This window comes from Anolis carolinensis, unplaced genomic scaffold (assembly GCF_035594765.1).
Source record: "Anolis carolinensis isolate JA03-04 unplaced genomic scaffold, rAnoCar3.1.pri scaffold_9, whole genome shotgun sequence".
Lineage (NCBI taxonomy): Eukaryota > Metazoa > Chordata > Lepidosauria > Squamata > Dactyloidae > Anolis > Anolis carolinensis.
The window spans coordinates 29963295-29983405 of NW_026943820.1; the positions used below are offsets into that span (position 1 = coordinate 29963295).

Here is a 20111-nt window from a genome sequence, read left to right on the forward strand (position 1 = left end):
TTTGTGATACGAAATCCAGCATATCTTTCTTGTTTGCTGTGTCATACTATCTCATTGTGTCAATAATAATAATAATAATAGCTGACGCAATACGAGGATTTAAAGATCAAAGCTGCAGTTATCTCCAAATGCAGCAACTACATGGCATTCCGACCAAGTGTTAACCACATATAACAACACATTGCCATGCGCTTCCTGTCCAATTTCAATGGGGAAACACAAGAGCCATGTGTTAAGAGCACACCCATATAGTGTGTATGGGAACCCATGGGTTCGTCTGTTCCCAAAATATCTGATCAAAGTGGCAGATAACATATATATTAAGAGGAAGGACATGGACCCAGTCACGCATTGGCATCGTCCAACATGGGATGTGGGTCATTCCATGCCAAGAGATCCAAAGTTAGAAAAAGTTCCCACCACCGTATTCTCTAGTTTTGTTCACATTTGCGTTTACTCTTTGATCAACTTCCCCACGCCACTGTTGGTGGGAAATGTTTCTAGCATCGAACCCCAAGAGACCGTTGCGGATGGAGTGGGTTTCTTCAAACACCTGGGACTCACAGGTGTGGCATCAAAGAACATCTCTGCTTCACGGCTGCACATCCCGAAGATTTACACCAAGTCGGATCTTATCACCCTCTCAGTTCGTTTGCTATGCCAGTCATAACCCAGTTTAGCAGCACAACCCTACAGGTGTCCGTTCAAAAGTGAAGTCCGAGGTGCATCTACAGTGTAGAAATCAGCACAACTGCACACCACTACAACTGCCTGGCCGAATGCTATGGAGTCCTGGAAGTTGTAGTGTAGTGAGACAACATATGATAATGATGATGATTATTATTCCACCCCCGATTGCTGCTGCTGCTGCCGCAAATAATAATAATAATAATAATAATAATAATAATAATAATAATAATAATAATTTAGCCACTATCAGGACCTCAAGACTGAACTTCAAAGACTCTGGCAGAAACCAGTGCAGGTGGTCCCGGTGGTGATGGGCACGCTGGGTGCCGTGCCAAAAGATCTCTACTGGCGTTTGGAAACAATAGACATTGGCAAAATCACGATCTGCCAGCTGCAAAAGGCCACCCTACTGGGATCTGCACGCATCATCCGAAAATACATCACACAGTCCTAGACACTTGGGAAGGGTTCGACTTGTGGTTTTGTGAAATGAGACCCAGCATATCTGTCTTGTTTGCTGTGTCATAATAAAATATATGATGATGATGATTGTTATTCCAATCCCTGATTGCTTCTAATAATAATAATAATAATAATAATAAATAATAATAAATGATGATAATGATAATGATAATGATGATGATTATTATTTCTGGTTGCCTCTAATAATAATAATAATAATAATAATAATAATAATAATAATAATAATAATAATAATAATAATAATAATATATGGTCATAATGCTGATGATGATGATTATTGCAATCCTTGTTTGCTTCTAATAATAGTAATAATAATACTAGGTCAAGCGGTGCCAAAGCGCCTTCATTCTCCGGTGTGGATGCGTGTTTTGTGTGTGCGTCTGCGTGGGGAAAGGCAGCCCGGGTCCCGCCTCCTCCTCCTCCTCCTCCTCCTCCTCTTCTCTTCTCTTTTTCTTCTCTGGCTGGTGAAGCCTCCGCCTCATTGCTTCCCAGGCGTCAGTCAACAGAAAAGGCTTCGCAGGGAAACTAAGAGGAGGAGGAGGAGGACGCCAGAAAGCGCCTGGCGCCGCACATGCTGGCATCCCGACATTTCAAACAACACGCGTGTTCCCGATATTATCCCACGAGGGACGACCCCACCCACCTCCCTCCCTCCCTCCCAGCCTTTGGAGGGACCCTTCCCACGCGGGATCTTTCCCAGGTGAGTCCTCAACCCATTCATGGCATTCCTGGCATCGGTGATTGGCACCATTTCTCCTTCCGGGCTGATCCGGGCCATCTCCTCATTGATCCGATCGTAAACACAATGGAAAGGTGTATTACTGAGTTGCCAGAACTTTTTATTTTCTGCGGGAGGGGCATCTATCCCCTGCAGCAGCAGCAGCAGCAGCACACCTGGCTTGAGTCCCCCCCCCCCCCCCCACCTATGAAGTTTGACTGAATTGTATTGGTGCTTGGGGTTGTTGTATGTCTTTCGGGCTGTGTGGCCATGTTCCAGAAGCATTCTCTCCTGACGTTTCGCCCACATCTATGGCATTTCGCCCATATCTCATATCTCTGAGTATGCCTGCCATAGATGTGGGTGAAATGTCAGGAGAGAATGCTTCTGGAACATGGCCACACAGCCCGAAAGACATACAACAACCCTGTGATCCCGGCCATGAAAGCCTTCGACAACACATGTATTGGAGGTTGTTTGATATTATTACTGTTGTGTTGACTTTTGTTTTGACTTTTGTTTCCTTGTGCTAATGTATTTGTGTTGTTACTCTTGTAACAATGTGAGCCGCCCCGAGTCCCTGCAGGGAGATGGTGGCGGGGTATAAATAAAGTTTTATTACTACTATTATTATTTGTCAATGACAAATAACCCAACCCGTTGCAACCTATTTCGTGGCAGCCACAAAAACAAGGAAGTTTCTGGAGCAGAACAACTAACTCCTTTCAAAGTCGGAAGCGCACAATTAAACAGGAATAAGACTTTCAAACCAGGAACAGACTTTTTTTACATAGTGTTATTCATTATTCTGGTTTTTATTCAAAAGCAGGAAGAAACTAAGGATAGAAGAAGCGTATTCCCTCCTTGAATACAGGCAGCCCTCAAATTATGAACAAGATAGATTCTGTAGTGTTGTTGAAGGGTTGTTGTGTGTTTTCCTGGTCTGGCCATGTTCCAGAAGCATTCTCTCCTGACATTTCGCCCACATCTATTTATTTATAAAGAGAGAGAGAACTGTCTATCTTTGGAGGTCTATCTCCAGACTGTTTTGGTTGCAAAAGCCTTGCCATAAACAGCCCAAAACCTAGACACCTCATTAATAAGAGATCGACGGCCTTTTCAGTCCAGAATCCCCGGCCCGTTTATAGGATTCTAGACTATTTACTTATTTATCGTGTCAGAAGTGAACTGGGAGTACAAGTTGGAATGTATTTGCAAACACAAACAGAGTTTTAAAAAACTTGGCCTGATACTAAATGTCCTTTGACCGGAATCTGGCCACTTGTTGTGCCTCTGGTGTGTCTGTGAGAAGGTCCTTCCTTCATTGTGCATGTGGCAGAGCTCAGGCCACATTGTAGTCGGTGTAGTCGGTTTGCTCTTCTTCACACGCGCATGTTGTGGACTCCACTTTGTGGCCCATTTCCTAAGGTTGGTTCTGCATCTCGTGGTGCCAGAGCACAGTCTGTTCAGCGCTTTCCAAATTGCCCCGTCTTCTGTGAGCCCAGGACAGAGTTTCTCATCTGGTCCCAGCCATGGATTGAGGTTCCTGGTTTTAGCCTGCCACTTTTGGACTCTCGCTTGCTGAGATGTTCCTGCAAGTTTCTCTGTAGATCTTAGGAGGCTATTTCTTGATTTAAGGCATTGGTGTGCTAAGTGATACCTGAACAGAGATGTCCCTGCCTTGGTCCTTTCATTGCTGGATATCAGGTGGTGCAATGCTGGCTAAACAGTATAATTTCTCCAGACATGCTGTGATAATGCAGCATGTCCCATTTAGGGCCACATCCTCTGTTTTAGCGTGGTGAGATGTATTCCACACTGGGCATGTGTATTCAGCAGCAGAGTAACCAAGCGCAAGGACAGATGTCTTCCCTGGGTCTGGTTGTGATCCCCAAGTTGTGCCTTCGTACAATGTTATTTCTAGCACCCACCTTTTGCTTGATAGTCAACCAGTGCTTCTTGAAAGTCAGACCAAGGTCCAGGGTAACTCCCAGGTATGTTTATGTGCTGCAATGCTCCAGTGGGATTCCTTCCCAGGTCATCCTCAGAGCTCAAAATGCTTGTCTGCTCTGAGGGTGAAAAGCACATGTCTGTGTTTTAGACGGATTAGGGATCAGCTGGATTTCCCCGTAATAGGCAGTAAGAGCACCTAGAGCTTCAGAGAGCTTCTATTCGAGCATTTCAAGGCTCCCTGCTTGGGCGGCGATGGCATGATCGTCTGCATAGAGGAATTAGATGGATTAGGGATCTGCTGGTTTTCTCTGTCATAGGCAATAAGAACACCTGGAGCTTCAGAGAGCTTCTATTCAAGCATTTCAAAGCTCCTTGCTTGGGCGGTGATGGCACAATCATCAGCATAGATGAATTAGATGGATTAGGAATCAGCTGGTTTTCCCTGTCATAGGCAGTAAGAGCACCTAGAGCAGGGGTCCCCAAACTAAGGCCCGGGGGCCGGATGCGGCCCTCCGAGGTCATTTACCTGGCCCCCGCCCTCAGTTTTATAATATAATATATAGTATATACATATAATGTTGATAATAATATTATAATGTAATACAATATAACACTAATAATAATACCATATAATAATATTAATTATATATTCTATATTACATATAATATTACTAATAATATTACAGTATAGTGGTATAGTTCAATATAGTAATATATAATGCTAATATTGTGCTATGCTAATAATATAATATATTGTATGTACATATAATTTGTAAGCTGCTCTGAGTGGGGTGAGAAGGGTGTGATACAAATGTAGTAAATAAATGCAGTAAATCAATAATAAATAAATTTTAGACTTAGGCTCACCCAAAGTCTGAAATGACTTGAAGGCACACAACAACAACAACAACAACAACAACCCTAATTAACTTGACTATCTCATTGGCCAGAAGCAGGAACACACTTCCCATTGAAATCCTGATAAATGTATGTTGGTTAAAATTGTTTTTATTTTTAAATATTGTGTTGTTCTTTCATTGTTGTTGTTGTTGTTGTTGTTGTTTTTGCACTACAAATAAGACATATGCAGTGTGCATTGGAATTTGTCTGTATTTTTTTCAAATGATCATCCGGCCCCTCAACAGTCTGAAGGATTGTGGACCGGCCCTCGGCTTTAAAAGTTTGGGGACCCCTGACCTAGAGCTTCAGAGAGCTTATATTCGAGCATTTCAAGGCTCCTTGCTTGTGCAGTGATGGCACGATCATCAGCATAGATGAAACTCTGTACCTTCTGGGAGTGGCTGATCATTTGTGTAGATGGTAAACATGGATGGAGCAAGCACTCCAGGGAGGCCGTTCTTCTGCTTCTCTGCCCCTGGAACTCAACAAAAAAGCTCCTGTTTTGTAGCAGATTTCCTATGAAGCGGGTGAGGTAGTCATCCTTTGTGATATTATCAATTTTTCTCAGGAGAAGGTGATGATTGACAGTGTCACAGGCTGCTGACAGGTCTATGAAGACCGCTCCTGTCGTCTGCTGCCTTTCAAACCCATGTTCTATGTGCTGAGTCAGGTCCAACACTTGTGATGTGCATCTTGTGCCTTTCCTGAAATCGCCTTGCTGTGGGATCACACATGGCGACGCAGGAAGAGAAAGAGTCCCGTGTGGAAACACGTCCCTAATGTTATTGTCAAGCAGTAATTCTCTCTGGCATGAAACGACAGCCCAGGATGAGAAGAACAATCAAAGGAGCAAAAACAATGTCTTGCTCACTGAGGGTGTGGATCCCGAAGGAACGAAAGAGAAGAGGCGGGGGCAATTAATGCGGCTTAATTTCATTGTGAGGCTCATTTGAAACAGAACAAAGGCTTTGGGAAGGGAAGTCTTAGAAGCCTTTGGGTGTCTTTTTTTCTGGAGACAATGAGAAGAAAGGGCTTTTTCCTCCCACAGACTCTGTATTTCGTTTCTCCCACCCTTGGATTGCTTTGCAATGGGTGAGAATCCCCATTTGGCTCATAAAAAATGCAACGCGCAGCTGGGGTCCGTTGGCGCATGTTCTGCCAAAGCGCATGTTCTGTCGGCTTCAAAGGAAGAGCGCGTTGGCTTTGCAAACAAAGTGGACGATGGATTTACTAGACGCATCCTTTATGCAGGGTTCCGAAATCCGAAATATTCCAAAATGCTCCATATATATATATATATATGTATATACTGTATATGTGATATTTTGGCTTTTGGGTGGTTAAGCGTGCACGACCTTTGTATCATTCATCAAATAGAATTATTATGATTACTACTTTACTGACACAAAAGCACTGAAAGGTCAGCAGTTTGAATCCGGGGAGTGGGGTGAGCTCCCCTTGTTAGCTCCAGCTTCTGCCAACCTAGCAGTTCAAAAACATGCAAGTGTGAGTAGATCAATAGGTACCGCTCTGGCAGGAAGGTAACATTGACAGTCCATGCAGTCATGCCCGTGGCTGCATGACCTTGGAGGTGTCTACAGACAATGCCGGCTCTTAGGCTTAGAAATGGAGATGGCTCTTTTAAATGGCTCTTTTAAAGTTCAGACTAGAACCCAAAGCGGACCTACAGCTGGACCGGAATGGAAGCCAGAAGCTGCTACTATTTTCTCTCCTGATTTGAATTTCCTCGGTAATCGACACTTGGACACTCTGCATCTCTCATGGACCTAACTCTATTCTGCCTTGTTTTCCTTCTTTTGCTCACTGATCCATCCAAAATCGCACGCATTTTCTTCCGGTCACTCAACCTCCGTGGCATCTCTGATTCATAATTAATATTATATCCTGCAGCCTTGGGGTGAGAAGAGAACCCTCTGCCCCCTTGGCCAGTGCAGTCAAGGGTGAAGAATGCTGGGAGTTGTAGTCCAAATGTGGAGTTGGCTGCCGTGAAACGGAAACGGTGTTTGGTTTTATTTCCATGAGCTCCGTGGAAATCCACCCCTGCGACGCAATGGCACGCAGGAACCCATGTCCTGCTACCGATGCCCTTTTGCAGAGTTTGTGGTGAAGGCGCTTGACTCAGCGCGGTGTTTCGTTGTGGCTTTCGGGCAGTCCGAGCTGTCTGGCTGACTCAAATGGCTTGACAGAGAAAGCGCAAGATGAAGCCAAAGGAGATACATGGATGGAGCAGGTGATGCGCATAGTGCCAAGGAAGCAGCCAACACTGGTGGAGTTTTGGGAAAATAGACCTTGACATTTGGGAGTTGCAGTTGCTGGGATGTATAGTTCACCTACACTCAAAGAGCATTCTGAACTCTACCAGTGATGGAATTGAACCAAACTTGGCACACAGAACTTCAGTGAAAATTCTGGAAAGGTTTGGTGGGCGTTGATCTTGAGTTTGGGAGTTGTAGTTCGCCTCCACCCAGAGAGCACTGTGGACTCAAACAATGATGAATCTGGACCAAACTTGGAACGAATACTCGATATGCCCAAATGTGAACACTGGTGGAGTTTGGGGGAAATAGACCTTGACATTGTAGTTGCAGTTGCTGGGATGTATAGTTCACCTACAATCCAAGAGCATTCTGAACTCCACCAACAATGGAATTGAACCCAGCTTGGCACACAGAACTCCCATGCCAAACAGAAAGTACTGGAAGGGTCTGGTGGGCATTGACCTTGAGTTTGGGAGTTGTAGTTCACCTACATCTAGAGATCACTGTGGACTCAAACAATGATGGATCTGGACCAAACTTGGCATGGATACTTAATATGCCTGAATGTGAATACATTTGGGGGGGAGAGACCTTGATATTTGGGAATTGTAGTTGCTGGGATGTATAGTTCACCTACGATCAAAAAAACCTCTGAACCCCACAAATCATACAATTGGGCAAATTGGGCTTTTGGTGGGAGGATTTGGCATCTGTTTCCAAAAAGGAAGAGGAGGACAGGCGGAGAGGTCTTCAGGCTTCTCTGCCACAGGGTACGTGTTTTTTGATGGTGTTTGGTGACCCTTCTGACACCCCCAGGTTGAGAAACAGTGCTGTACACCAACTATATTTTGCACACAAAAGCATGAGAAAGGGCTTGGTTTATTGAGACAGTGACTTGGGCTGGCTATGATTTAGGACTCTTTGCAAGAGTCTGATTCTTTGCAAGCTTGACTTATTTGGAATCGTACCTTCAAGCTAAGCGTATAAGGTGTATGCATGAATATATCATGTTTAGATCCCTTCTCTGAGAGATCCAAGCATGTACTTGTATGTACTTGTATTCTAAAAAAAAAAAAAGTAATGAAAAATGGAAGCCTAAATCATTTCTGTTCCAAGGCATTTTGAAGGAGAGGCCCTCCTCCACCTGGGCTTGTGCAACGGAAGGAAGGCATGACGTCAGCCTGGTGTTCCATGCAGCACAATATAATCTTTCTGGCCTTTCTGGTTGGACAAGTACAGCCTTGAACTTGGAAGAGGAGAAATCTCCATCCGAATGGTGCCCTAAGGGAGCGGACGGGAGCGGAGAGGAGAAGAGTCCCTTTATTCCTCTTTGAAAGAAGCAAGAAGCAGAGTCTCCGCGTTCATTGGCAGAGAAGGCTCAAGGCTTGGCCAACGTTGCTGCTCCCCGAGTTCGCTGGCATCGTAGATAAAAGTGGTGCCAAACTCCAGTCATTCTGCAGTGTAGACACATGCACCCTTCGAAGAGGAAATGAGGCAGCCGCTTTCTGGGAATGTCACCGCCAAAGATCACAGCCAGATTTCTTTCTCAAGCGCATCACTCATTCGGCGCATCCTGGAGTGATGTGTCTGAGAAAGTGACTTGAAACAGCCTGATCTGGACAGAGGAGATATGTGTCACTCTCTCCGCAAAACAAGGAGTCAATTCAGTCCTGGGATTGTGATGGTTCGTGCAAAAGACAATGCGCGCAGCATAGGAAGCACTCAGGCCAAAGCGTCCCACATGAGTGGCTGCGGGAAAACAAAGTCGCGTGAAAACAAACAGCATCAGATTTGGGAATTTAAGCAGAGATGCCTCACAGTACAGTAGAACCTCTGCAAGAGATTGTTCCAACAGAAGTACGTTTTGACATACGGATCCTCACTCAGCCTAGAGTAATATATAATGCTTATATTGTGCTATATTTATTAATTTTTTATTTACAGTATTTCTATTCTGCCCTTCTTTCTCACCACAAAGGGGACTCAGGGTGGATCACAATGCACACATATATATGGCAAACATTCAATACACATACGACATATATAGACAGACACAGAGGCAATTTAACATTTTCCAGCTTCATGAGGGTATGCTCGATTCTGGCCACTTCACCAAAACATCATGTTAGACAACAAATTTGACAGAAAAAGTTGTTCAATATGCAGTAATGCTGTGTAGTAATTACTGTATTTACAAATGTATTGAAAACATTGACTACAAAAACATTAACTACTAAAAGACAGACTGCGTTGGATAATCCAGAATGTTGGAAAAGCGAATGGATAAGGGCTGTGGCACAGGCGGGAGAGCATGCCAGCTGCAATTAACTGCAATGAATCACTCTGACCAGGAGGTCATGAGTTCAAGGCCCGCTCGGAGCCTATGTTTGTTTGTCTTTGTTCTATGTTAAAAAGGCATTGAATGTTTGCCTATATGTGTTATGTGATCCGCCCTGAGTCCCCTTTGGGGTGAGAAGGGCGGAATATAAATGCTGTAAATAAATAAATAAATAAATAAATAAATAAATAAATAAATAAATGTTGGATAAGTGAGACTCTGTTGTATATACACACAGACACACACTCCATTTGCTTCACTGCCAACAAAACCTCTGAAGATGCCAATAGCCATAGATGCAGGCCAGACGTGAGGAGAAAATGTTACTGGAACATGGCCATACAGCCCAAAAAACTCTCAGCAACCCTATGCCTAATGTGGTTTGGCACCACTTCAACTGCCATGCAAGTTGTTTGATGAGGCAACAGCCGAATGGTTCCTTAGCCTGAGCCGTGGCAGCTCAAGGGGTTTCAAGCCGCATTCCTTATCCTCCGTTGCCCTCTCTCCAGCTGCCCCTCGTAGCAGTTGTTCTGGAGGGACGTCTGAGCACCGTCGCCTTGCAAAGTCAGCTGTTTTTGGGCACGGAGAGTTAGTTCCCCGGGGGTTCCCTGCCCGGCAGAACAGTTGTTGTGGTTGCCACACCTCGCTGTGCGTTTGGGTGCAGGTGCTTCTTGAGAAAACACCTGCGGACTCTGCAAGGAACTCCCATGCATTTCTGCCAAGGCAGCAAACGGAGAAGGCAGGCTGCTGATGGGAGTGCCTGGCAGAAAGTTGGAAGTCCTTCGGAAGCAGAATTTTCACCCTGAAGTGGACGCATATGCCTGGGGTGGATTGTCGCGGAAGGAAACCAAGAAAGGTATAGTTTTCCTTTGGTTAAGGTGCCAGTTGTAAGTTCCAGATCCATCGCTGGTGGAATTCAGAGTGCTCTTAGATTGTAGGTGAACTACACATCCCGGTACCTACAACTCCACTAAATCATGGTGAATTCTCCCCAAACCTCTCTCTCTAGTCTGTTCAGTTGCTGATCAATTCCTCTGTTTGCTGTGTGCCATAGAAAAGGGTAGAAAAGGGTTAAGGGAGAGGCAGTGGGTGGAGACATGCAAATTCCAGACCAATGGAAAGAGTCAGAAACACTGGGATGTCTGTGGTGGAGGAAAAACATAAAATCTAGGCGGAAATTGTCCCCGAATGAAAGCCTTCCCTTGGATGGTGGGCACAATGGTGTTTGTGGAGGACATGGGCAGGGCTCTTGGACATGTTCATGGTGCTCACTATAACACTGGGATGTCTGTGGTGGAGGAAAAACATAAAATCTAGGCGGAAATTGTCCCCGAATGAAAGCCTTCCCTTGGATGGTGGGCACAATGGTGTTTGTGGAGGACATGGGCAGGGCTCTTGGACCTTTTCATGGTGCTCACTATAACACTGGGATGTCTGTGGTGGAGGAAAAACATAAAATCTAGGAGGAAACTGTCCCCAAATAACCCACTGCGCCACCGGGAGTTCTGTTTGGATTGCATAGGGAAGGGTTAACACACCCCTGTAATGTTTCTTTTGTTGCCTGTGCCCCTGTTTAGAAGATTTCACCGCAATTTCTGTGATAGATGTTTGGAAAATCTGGCTTGTTGTGGAAACAAGGATTCGCTATAAAGCTTCATTGGAGACCCCCTTTCCCGGTGATACTACAACTCTTCCAAGAGTGGGTTGACCTTCCTTCCGAGGGGAGGACTCCTCTCACTTCTTGTTGCCTTTGTTGTTGAATCTGACTCGTTTGTAACTCGAGGACTGCCTGTCCTTGGTTGCCAGAGCTCCTCCTTGTTGTGGCCAATGGATGGGTCACTCCAGGCTGTGGTGGGGACACTCCACCCGTAAAGCCTCGTTCCCTTCCCTGAGTCACGCAAGAGCCAGCTGCTGAAGAGAAGCCTCCAACCCGTCCGTCTCCTGTCGCTGTCTCTCCGTGACGGCATTCGAGGAAAGGAAATGGTTGCGCAGCAGATGTCATGGCCCAGCGCAGACCGTGCGCTCCTTTCGGAGCCCACATTTAGCTCAATTCCGGAAGTGCCACGGGCTAGCGCTCACAGCCAGGATGCGCACCAGGAAGTTGCACCAGAGCTTTGAATTCAAGGAAACCCAAGGTCCATCCACACCCCACGTTGCATCCCAGTCCACTACTTGATCCCTTTTCCATCCAAACGCCACACAGATGAACAAGAAGTATACGTTGACTAAGAAAGGAGTATCTAACAACAGTTTCAAAATACATCCATGAGCGAGATTTCCAGAACCTTAACCAAAAGCAAGGACCAGCTCTGAATCAGAATCCCAAAACAAGTAAACAACAACAAAACTATTTAAAATATAGAAATATGCAAACATGAAAACAGGATTCAATAAAAACATTCAAACATTGATCTAGACCAGTGGTTCCAACCCGTGGTCCGTGGACAACCAGTGGTTCCCAAGAACTAAACTATGGTCCATGGCTTCACCATTACTACACCGTTGGCAATGAGAGTGACGGTCTCGCGAAACCCTCTTCTAGTGCCAAGGTTTGCTAAATATGGTTTTCTGTGGGCGAGGAGACGGTGACTACTGGGTGGCCTATGTTCTGTATCAGAAACTAGAGCTGATGTGGTCTATCCAATGCCATTTTCTCTGCCCGCGGAGATTAGGCAAGCCCCCACACTAGCAGCCTTCAAGAAAGACTTGAAAACATGGCTCTTTCGCTGTGCTTTTGAAGAGTAACCATTTTATATTTCTTTTCCATTGCTCCCCCTAATATCTATCCTCCAGAATACCCCACTCCCTTATGACCCTGTTCGCTGTGGTTTTTATTTTTATGTCTTTCTCACCCCGAGTTTTAACTTAATGTTCATGTGGTCTGCCCTTGTTTTCATTGTCTCCTTGTTTTATTTTGTAAAGGATATTTACTGTATTGCTTATTGTATTGTGTTGTGCTGTTCTTTTATATGCTGTTTACATTGTATTGTTTTGGGTATGGCCCCATGTAAGCCCCCCCGAGTCCCCGTTGGGGAGATGGTGGCGGGGTATAAATAAAGTATTATTATTATTATTATTATTATTATTATTATTATTATTATTATTTTCTGAATCTGCACCCTAAGTTACCAAACCGAATCTAAAGTTGACCCAAAACTAATTTGTGACCCTTTTGGGACTAATGTTGGAGAATGTTCCCTGGTTAAAACAAGGTTGGAAACCACTGATCTACACTGTCGAAGTAATGCAGTTTGAGCCCCCTTTGAACTGGCTTTAACACAGCAGGTCAACCACCAACTGCAATAAATCTTGTCAATCGAAAGGTTGGCAGTTCGAAGCCTGGGTCGGGGTGAGCACCCGACCTTCCGCCCAGCTCACTGCCCACGTAGCAGATTGAAAACAGCTGTGAGTAGATAAATAGGTACCGCTTAAGCGGGGAGGTATTTTAATAGCACCATGAAAAGAAATACCAGAAAAATGCCGGAGATTAAAAAAAGGGAGGAAGTCTGTGAAGAGGGCTCTTCGACATGGAGGATGATTTTGTTTCCTCCACAGAAACACCAGGCTCAACCAGAAAATCCTCGTCCTCATCCCCAGAGGCTTCACAGGCCTCCACACCACAAAATATTTCGTAGTAAAATAAATAAACTGCCATGGCTTAATGCTACAGACCCCTAAGGCAGAGAAGACGACAGTGCACGCAAAACTACAATTCCCATGATTCCGTAAACACTGAGCCATGGAAGTTAGACTGATTCCAAACCGCATCGATTCCACTGTGGATACGCACTCTTTGAGAGGAAATATTTGCCGCCTCGGCTGTCGTTGCCTTTTCCAGGCCGTTGCGCAACTGGCACATAAGTGAGGAAAGCCATGGAGAGGCCCATTTGGGGTCACTGACGCCTGTGCGCACACCCTGGCATGGATGCAAGCCCCTTGAGGGTCGGTCGGCCTGCATGCGTGCTATGACTAAGCAGGGGGTTTTATGTCCTATTGTTCGGAGGAGAAGGAGCATTGTCCTCCACGGCTGCTGGAGACGGGCGCCAGGTCTAAATATATTCCGCCCAAGGACTTTCTGCAACCGGTGGAGGGAGATAAGGCCGAGAAGCCAGGGATCCAGGATGTGGGGCTGCAGAAGGCCCTCCTGTGCCCTCCCGGCCTCTTCGGGGAGGAAGACCTGCCCAGGGCGAGATAAGGCTCCTCTGGACACACAGAGATGTGTGTATGCCTTCCTGCAAAGTTGCCTTTGGGTTTTGGTATTATTGTTATTATTTTTTTTGCAGAAGAAAGAAACAGGGAAGTATCAGGTTGCAACATCAGCAACCGAGATAATGCCGTTTCTAGGCATTGTCTCAAGATGCTGGACCACTCCGGCAACCACCGTGTCTCAGGCCACACAGAGAAGCCATAGAAATCCGCAAGAAGCACATGGGGAATTTTAACAGAAAGGAGGAAACCATGGAAATGAACAAAAACTGATTACCGGTATTACAAGAAACATCAGAATCAAGACAGTAAATAAGGAACAGCGCGTAGAAACAGGAAAACTCCAGACCGTAAACAACCAAGTGCCCGTTCACACCTCCCAAACAGGATGCCCGGGGCTGTGGCGCAGACGGGAGAGCAAACCAGCTGCAATTAACTGCAGTGAATCACTCTGACCAGGAGGTCATGAGTTTGAGGCCCGCTCGGAGCCTATGTTTGTCTTGTCTTTCTTCTATGTTAAAAGGCATTGAATGTTTGCCTACATGTGTAATGTGATCCGCCCTGAGTCCCCTTCGGGGTGAGAAAGAAGGGCGGAATATAAATGCTGTAAATAAATAAATAAATAATGCCTCCAGGCAACAACAGCCAGGCTACTTCTGTGCTGATACTCTCCCTGACTCAATGCTATCCAGGCTTGCCAATTGCAACAGTCGCACTTGCTTTAAACAGACAAGGCTTCTTTCTCCCACGCTGGACATTATTCCATATATATACTCCACTCGCCCCATTTCCAACAGACTGTAAGGCAGAGTTTCTCAACATGGGGGTCGGGACCCCTGAAAGGGTTGTGAGTGGGGTGTCAGAGGGATCGCCAAACACCAGTATTTTCTATTGGTCATAGGGGTTCTGTGTGGGAAGTCTGGCCCAGTTCTATCATTGGTGTGATCCAAGGAGCTCTTTGGTTGTAGGTGAACTATAAATCCCAGCAACTACAACTCCTGAATGTCAAGGTCTATTTTCCTCAAATTCCACCCATGTTCACATTTGGGCATATTGAGTATTTGTGCCAGGTTTGGTCCAGATCCATCATTGTTTGAGTCCACAGTGCTCTCTGGATGTAGGTGAACTACAACTCCCAAACTCAAACTCAATGCTCACCAGACCCTTCTAGTATTTCCTGTTGGTCGTGGGAGTTCTGTGAGCCATGTTTGGTTCAGTTCCATCGTTGGTGGAGTTCAGAAGGCTCTCTGGTTGCAGGTGAACTATAAATCCCAGCAACTACAACTCCCAAGTGTCAAGGTCTATTTTCCCCAAACCCCACCAATATTCAAATTTGGGTGTATTGAGTATTTGCTCCAAATGTGGTCCAGTGAATGAAAACGCATCCTGCATATCAGATATTTACATTACGATTAATAATAGTAGCAAAATGATAGTTATGAAGTAGCAACGAAAATAATGTTATGATTGGGAGTGGCGGCATATAAGTTTGAAAAATAAATAAATAAATAAATAAACAAACAAACATGAGGATCTGTATTAAGGGGTCATGGCATTAGGAAGGTTGAGAACCACTGCTGTAGATGCACCCAACAACAACAACAACAACTATTATTATTATTATTATTATTATTATTATTATTATTATTGCCAATAATAATATAATATATGGCAGTTACAAACTGCATTGATTCCTCAGTGTAGATGCACTCTATGTCCTCAATAGCTTATTGTAGAGTTGCATTGAGTCCTTGTTGTATGTTTTGATGCCTACTTGAGCCTCTTTGCATGGACATTCCTCCACTTTGTACTATTTTTAATGGGGAAAGCACTGTTTTGCGCCAGCCGGAGCGTGATGTGGTTTCTCTTTCCACAAGCCTTCCTTTTTGAGTGACATGACTCAGTCACTGGCTGCCCACGCTCCGCTTTCGGTCTCCGTCATCCCACATGACGGCCAGGCTTTGCCCCAATTGCACGCAGGCATGCATGTCTAAGGGTTTGGGGTTTTTTTGCACATTGGGTGGAAAACCCGGGGAAAGAAAGAGATGAAACACTTGCCGTGGGAAAAGAGACCCATGACTGAATCGTAGAGTCTGTGGTCCCAGTGATGGGCACCAACTGGCTTGCCAAGAAAAGGCATCTTTTGCAAGAACAAGCCCATTGCGTGGCTTAGTCATGGCATTCAAAAGCATTTAAATTTATATATATATATATATGTATTCATCTTTCAGCAATATAAGTGTTATGATACACTGGGTTGCTTTGAGTTTTTTAGGCTGTATGGCCATGTTCTAGCAGCATTTCCTCCTGACGTTTTGCCTGCATCTGTGGCTCATGGCATCTCCAGAGGTCTGTTGAAAGCGAGGCAAGTAGGGTGTAAATAAAACTGTGAAATAATGTCCAGAGTGGGAGAAAGAAAGAGCCCTGGTCTGTTGAAAGACAGGGCAGATGATGCCATTAACAAGCATGAATAGCACGAGTAGCCATGGATCTGGAATTGGTTAAGGGAAGGAACCCGAGGGTGCTTCTCCCCAACGCTTCCTCTTCTTCATCCTGGAAAGAAGTGCCGAGTGGGGTGCCATCAGCAGGGTTCCCTCCTGGGTCCGGTTCTGTCCAGGATCTTCATTAATTACTTAAATGAAGGGTTAGAAGGCAGTTTGCAGACAGGACCACATTGGGAGGGTCCTACAGAAGTTGTTGTTTATTTGTTCAGTCGCTTCCGACCCTTCGTGACCTCCTCTCCCATCCCAGGCCAGAGTTCCCTGACAGCCGTGGCCACCCGCAGCTCCTTCAAGGTCAGCCTTCAAGGATACCGTCTATCCATCTCACCTTTGGTCGGCCCCTCTTTCTTTTTCCTTCCATTTTCCCCAGCATCATGGTCTTCTCCAAGGTTTCCTGTCTCCTCATGATGTGGACAAAGTCCTTCATCTTTGCCTCTCATCTCCTTCCCTCCAGTGAGCAGCCATTGGGCATTATCTCCTGGAGGATGGACTGGTTGGATCTTCTCATGGTCCGAGGCACTCTCAGGATTTTCCTTCAACACCAAAGTTCAACAGCATCTTCCTTCCTTCCTTCCTTCGCTCAGCCTTTCTTATGGTCCTGCTCTGTCTCACATCCATAGGTGACTACGGGGAAGACCATTGCTTTGACTATTCGGACCTTCGTTGCCAGTGTGATGTCTCTGCTCTTCACTATTTTATCCTCGAGGTTGGTCCTTGCTCTCCTTCCAAGAAGGAAACATCTTCTGATTTCCTGGCTGAAGGAATCTTTGTGCCTAGAAATACAAAGTCTGTCCCTGCCTCCATGTTTTCTCCCTCTATTTGCCAGTTATCACTCAGTCTGGTTGCCATCATCTTGGTTTTCTTGATGTTGGACTGCAGCCCAGCTTTCACCCTTTCTTCTTTCTTCCACCTTGGTGAGAAAGCTCCTTCAGCTCCTCGCTTCTAACCATCAGAATAGCATCATCTGCATATCTAAGCTGGTTGATGTTCCTTCCAGAAATTTTAACTCCATAGAATCAAAGGATCGTAGAGTTGGAAGAGACCTCACAGGCCATCCAGTCCAACCCCCTACCAAGAAACAGGAAAATCCAGCCTTGGATTCATCAAGCCCCGCATGTACGTTGCATGATGTGTTCTGCATGAATATGGAGGGTGAGAGTAGACAGATATTCTAGATTCAGAAACTGGGTCATATAATGGTGAAGTCGAGGCCTGAGACAACATGGTTCTAACCATCAGGAAGTTTTTTTCCTTATGTTCAGATGGAATATTTTTTCCTGCAACTTGGATCCATGGCTCTACTGTGTCCTATTAGTCTCCAGAGGAGCAGAAAACAAGCTCTATATGACGTCCTTTCAAACATGTAAACGTGGCCCTCATATATCCTCTCAACCATCTTTTCTCCAAGCCAAACCTCCCCAACTGCCTGGGATGCTCTGCAGAGGGATTCACAGTTTCCAAAGCCAAAGCAGACTGGAGAAGGACTCTATGGCTTCCCTCCAACTGGACACCCGACTGGCGTGATATGATGGACAGAAAAGAGCACCTTCCCCATTCTCGTCTCTTCTTCTTCTTCTTCTTCTTCTTCTTCTTCTTCTTCTTCTTCTTCTTCTTCTTCTTCTTCTCTGTTGCATTCTTATGGCATCAGCATTTCTGTGATTTGATGCACGCTTCTGCACAGCAAGATTGAGGCCAAAAGCCTGGGAGATTGGCTCGTTTGGCTTTGCTGAGAGAAGCCCGCAGTTTCCGTAAATCTATTTCAGCGCCGGTCTGGTTTCTGAGGGATGCGCGACCCCGCTCTTGTCTGCGCCTGCTTTTGAGAAGAACGAAAGGCTTTGGTTTAACCACATGCTGATGCTGTTGTTTCTTTGTTGCAAACAGGCCACGAAAAAGCTTGTTTTTCTGGGGTGCGCAAAGGGGCCACCCTGGAAAACCAAACACATCCATCAGTCGACATATAATCTCCAAACCAGGGGGTTCGCGCATCGTTGAAGATGCCTCAGCCTTGTCTGCACAGATGTTGACAAATCCATAACATGTGGCTATTTCAAAATGCAATCTCTATGGCACTGGATTGTCTGGTTTCAGAATCTGTAGTAAGACCTATTATTATTAGCATTATTAGCAGTGCCCGGCCACGTGTTGCTGTGGTGTAGTCTAGCGGGATGGAAAATAAAGTAATGTAGAAGTGGTGGTTGTGATTTTGCTGGTTGCAGTCATCTCTCTGAGATTCTTGAAAGTCTTTTGCCTCTGATGTGAAGCGACGGACTTGGTCTTCTACTTTGTGAAACTTGGGCTGACCACAGGCTTCTGTTGTCACTGGGACTGATGGTATATGAAGAGCTTATTAGTGCTAAGATGCCTGTTTTTGATTGCTAAGGCCTAGGATCTCCAGACAATATGCTTGTTGTCTGGAAATCCTAGGCCCTAACAATCCAAAACAGTTGGAACAATGTCCAGGGTGGGAAAAAGGACCCTTGTCTGTCTAAAGCCAGTATTAATATTGCAGTTAGCAAACTTGATAGCACTGAATAGCCATGAAGTTGCAAAGTCAGTCCTCTGTTGCCTGGAGGCATCCTCTTTTTGGGAAGTGTTCACTTTATTTATTTATAAGTGAAGAAGTGAAGTAGAGAAATTAGGTTCCGCTAATGGAGGTATTTTACGACACCATAAAGAACAAGACCAGAGAGGAAGCTGGAAGGAGGAAGTCCTGATGGCTCTTCGTCATAGAGAACGGAGCAACAGCACCCCCCTGTGGCTGAATCTGACCACAACCTCCAAGGCATCGAAACTGGACTTTGAGACAACATATCCCCTTCTGTCTGTCTTGTTCTGTTCAGTCCTGTCTCCAAATGGCACTGAATGTGTGCCCTGTATGTGTGTACTGTGATCCGCCCTGGGTCCCCTTGGGGAGATAGATAGGGCAGAATATAAATAAAGTGCTATTATTGTTATTGTTATTATTTCTTACTCATGATTGTACCGCCTAAAGCAGGAACTTCACTCTCCAGTTTCTCTCTGCTTCGCTCTTTCCCCTCCCTAGGAACTTGGGAATTATTACTACTTCTACTACTACTACTACTCCTATTGACACAAAGACATAGTATGACACAGCAAACGAGATGTTAATGCTGGATTTCGTATCACAAAATCACAAGTCAAACATTTCCCAAGTGTTTAGGACTGTGTGATGTATTTTTGGATGATGTGTGCAGATCCCAGTCGGGTGGCCTTTTGTAGTTGGCAGATCGTAATTTTGTCAATATTTATTATTGTTTTCCAATGCCGGCTGAGATCTTTTGGCACAGCTATTATTATTGTTGATATTATTATTATTATTATTAACACAACGACGTTGTATGACACAGCAAACAAGATAGTTATGCTGGATTTTGTTTCACGAAATCACAAGTCGAACACTTCCCAAGTGTCTAGGACTGTGTGATGTATTTTCGGATGATGTGCGCAGATCCCAGCAGGGTGGCCTTTTGCAGTTGGCAGATCGTAATTTTGTCAATGTCTATTGTTTCCAAATGCCGGCTGAGATCTTTTGGCACGGCACCCAATGTGCCCATCACCACTGGGACCACCTGCACTGGTTTCTGCCAGAGTCTTTGAAGTTCAGTCTTGAGGTCCTGAGAGCGGCTGAGTTTTTCCTGTTGTTTTTCGTCAATGCGACTGTCACCTGGGATGGCAACATCAATGATCCAAACCTTTTTCTTTTCCACAACTGTGATGTCTGGTGTGTTGTGTTCCAGAACTTTGTCAGTCTGGATTCGGAAGTCCCACAGTATCTTTGCGTGCTCATTTTCCAATACTTTTGCGGGTTTGTGATCCCACCAGTTCTTTGCTGCTGGGAGGTGGGACTTGAGGCATAAGTTCCGATGAATCATTTGGGCCACAGTGTTGTGCCTCTGTTTGTAGTCTGTCTGTGCGACTATTATTATTATTATTATTATTATTAACCACCATTCTTTTTTATATGTACAGAAAGACAACAATGGGATTTTTAACACCTGGTTTTGCCAATCCCTGGAGCTGAT

The 20111-nt window shown here is 45.1% G+C and overlaps 1 protein-coding gene across 1 annotated transcript in view; it reads left to right on the top strand.

Annotated features, from left to right (window-relative positions):
• Nucleotides 1-1660: 1660 nt before the first annotated feature.
• LOC100564750 (adhesion G-protein coupled receptor G1) overlaps nt 1661-20111 on the top strand; it is a 33949-nt gene continuing 15498 nt past the window's right edge. Inside the window, exons 1-2 of the mRNA XM_008122320.2 lie at nt 1661-1873; nt 20059-20111. The exon at nt 20059-20111 is cut by the window's right edge and continues 164 nt beyond it. The gene's annotated coding sequence lies outside the window, so the exon portion shown is untranslated. The remainder of the gene's footprint in view (nt 1874-20058) is intronic.